This window comes from Mus pahari, chromosome 23 (genome assembly GCF_900095145.1).
Source record: "Mus pahari chromosome 23, PAHARI_EIJ_v1.1, whole genome shotgun sequence".
Taxonomy (NCBI): domain Eukaryota; kingdom Metazoa; phylum Chordata; class Mammalia; order Rodentia; family Muridae; genus Mus; species Mus pahari.
Genome location: NC_034612.1, coordinates 41,401,263 through 41,404,752, shown reverse-complemented (window position 1 = coordinate 41,404,752; position 3,490 = coordinate 41,401,263).

Sequence of the window (3,490 nt, the reverse complement as noted above, 5' to 3'; positions counted from 1 at the left end):
TCCTGGAACTCACTTTGTAGACCAGGCTGGCCTCGAACTCAGAAATCCGCCTGCCTTTCCCTCCCAAGTGCTGGGATTAAAGGCGTGCGCCACCACCGCCCGGCCACATATTTTTTTTAAGACATAAATTGAAATACATTTTGTGGTGTACTCTGTGAGTTCTGTTAGTAGCAAACGCCGCCGTGTGTTGATAGCACAGAATCCTGGTCTTCATCAGCCTTTATTGTATCTGAAAAACATTAAGGATTAGAGAGGTCCTGCTGTCACAGTGAAGAAGGAATCCTTCCGTTGAGCCATCTCCACTCGAGACATAGTTAGAGGTAATAAGCCTCCTTCCAAGGGTCGCTGACAGATCGCGGTACACGTCACGTCCATGTTGCTCAAAGATGAAATGGGTATACCCTTAAAAACAGTAGTTCCTCAGTGGCTCTAATGTATTGTCTCCCAGCCTAACTCGAAAGGCAACAAATCTATTCAGTTACAGGGACCAAGCCTCTGGGGCTTACGAGTGTCGCATGACGAGCTCTGGAGAAGCTCAAGGATGCTGAGGAGTCCTCCAATGGACTTGAGGGAGGCAGACAGCATCTCTAAACCACCTTCTTCACCAGTTTCAAGTCCTTGAAAGCTCGCGTGTTAAAGGAAGAAAGAAACAATACCCAGAGTGTGTTTGCTCCATTAAGTGAGTTGACTGACCTTAAAGCTTCTCAGCAGCTGGAGCTCAGGGCCATGGAAGGGGTGCTCTGCCACGTGAGGACAGAGACCATGGAAGGGGTGCTCTGCCGCATGAGGACAGAGACCATGGAAGGGGTGCTCTGCCACATGAGGACAGAGACCTGCACTGAGTATTTGTAAGCCTTCGGATGCTTCCGATGCAGAATTCCACCCCGACTCCTCGTCTACAGCACCGTTCCCCTGGGTGGCACTCTCCCTTATAATTTATCTTTTGTCATTGCGAGGAGAAGAGAATTTCTTTTCTCGGTGTAATGCATAGGGAACCTAGATTAGAGAGGTTATGTGGTCTTAACTTCCCTACTTGGGGCTGAAGTTTGAACCTTAGTTAGCAGAATGCTATTCAGACCCAGCTGAACCAAGGTCTCCTAAAAAAATGCAGAACTGGCTTACATAAAATGATGGCGGTGGTGATGATTATGATTGTAGTGATGATAGAAGCTAACAGTCAATAAATGTTAATTATTTAAGAGTCACCATCAGAATTTGCATATGTTACTACATTTCATCCTTGTCAAGAACTTCATGAAGGAAACAACATTATCATCTGAAGTGAAAACTTAAGGGTTCATTGGATGGTGTTTTGCTGGGGCAAAAAAACAAAAACAAAAACAAAAACAAAAAAACAAAACATGAAGAAACGTTTTGCTGAAGCAGACACAGGAGAAATGACGTTCTGCTAAAGCAAACACATGAAAGGACACGTGATGAAGGGTTCTTCACTAACAACGCACATGTATTGGTCTGCCTTACACTGTGTAGTTTAGCTGCATTTGTTGGGACTCTATGCTAAGAAATGCACCAAAAATCTTCTGGGAGTGTGCTGCAGTTTCTTGCCACTTATTTATCTCTGCAGACTCAGGCTGATTGAGAGAGTGATGTCAGCTGATACAGACACATGTGGTGAGGCAAGACCCGTAGAGGACACATGATGTTTGGAGAGTATAAATAATAGGACTCGATGGCCAGTGACGGAGGCTGCGCTAGGCGTGCCTATAGAGCTCGCTGTGCATCACTTGTGGGTCTCCCATCTTTGCTGATCTTCTCTTCCCTGAGAGAGACACAGCCGAGCACTTCTCCTGGCATTCTTCCCTGACCCCTCCTGCTGACTGGAGCTGAGGCTGAGGCCTGGCTGTCTCTGCTAGGCAGCGCCACCATCCGCTGATTCCTGTTTGCTATTCCAACTCTTCCAAGCTGGACTGCTGGTGCTTCCACAGAGTGTTTGTTTATGAGTGGATCCAGCTGCTGCTGCTGACCTGTGAACTGAACTGCTGAGTTCCAGACAACATGAGGGGAGTTGCTGCAAAGAACTATCTATTTCTAAATGGAAACAGTCCCCCTACAACTCCCCCATCTCCTTACTTTTCCTCTACTTCTGATGGGTGGTGGGCTACGAGGGAGGTTAAAGCACTTAAGAACCATCATTAAAAATAGGCATTTGAAAGAAAGTTGCAATCACCCTCATTTTATAGGTGCTGAGATTAGGTAAATAAAAAAGAGTAGTAATTTGTTAAGATCAAAAAGCCAGTGAGTCTGTGAAAGTTCCCTCCAATCCTGTAGTCCTAGGGTAGGCTGGCTTTCACAGCATAGCACCACTGTTGTTCATTGCCCTATCTGAGTATCTCCCAAAGTACTGAACTCTGAAACTGCTCTGTACTGGGGCTGACATAGCAGACTAGATAAATATCAAGGGGTCAGTTTCCTTATATCGACCTGATAAAGCAAGCTGTGTGCTAAGTTAAATTTACTCAACCTATATGAGGTAGACAGTGAAGAATGTCACGGGGTTGTAAAGATGATTGAAGAGACTGGAAATCTTCAGTAACCCGTGAGACATGGACTCAGTCTCTCTCATTTGGTAATGCTCATTCCCAAAAGCACACAAGAAAAATATAAAAGGGGGGCTAGAGGTGTAGCTCAGTTGATAAGAGTATTTACCCCTTATGCACAAGGTCCTGGGTTCAACCCCCCCCCCCAGCACTGCATCAGCCAGGTGTGCTACTGCATATGTGTAATCTAGCACACAGGTGGCAGAGGCAGGAGAATCAGAAGTTCAAAGTGAGCTTTGGATACATAGTAAGTTTGAGGTCACTCTGGACATTGTCTCAGAAACAGAAATGCAACACCCACAGCAACAGTATAAAGACATCCAATTAGGGTTAGTCCTAAAAACATGAGGTTGAGCGACAACAATCACCCAGCAAATGTGGCTCTCATTATGCTGAAGTTTTAAGGAGTAAAAGACAAACCTAAACTAGACCAGTTTACTAAAAGGAAGGAGAGTCAGGGAAAGACTTTCAGAGGGCTCAGTGTGCTTGCTACAATTCTCTCTCTCAGACACTGGCAGCTTTAGTTGGTTAGCACAAGAGATACAGATAAATAAATGATCAGATCCAGAGGACACGGTTAGATATATCTGTTAGGAAAGTAGGCCACACAACACTCCCAAAGCATAGCCAGCCATGTACTTTATACATGTTAACTGAATATGACTATCAGAGGCTGTTCTGAGTTGGAGGGTGCTCCAGTGAATGAGAAAACATGGCGGCCTCACTGCCACATCCTTCCAGGAGCCTGACAACAAACAAAATGGCAAGTGTGCTTAAGAAAATTAACCTGGCCACGGGGCGTCGGCCACCCACTGCCTTGGCTGAGTCTGTGCTCACTCCAGTGCATCTGGGCTGCCACTCTGCACATCTGCAGTTTTCTCCTGTGCCTGAATGGTCAAAGAAAAGAAGCGGAGGGGAGGGCAGGGCAGGGG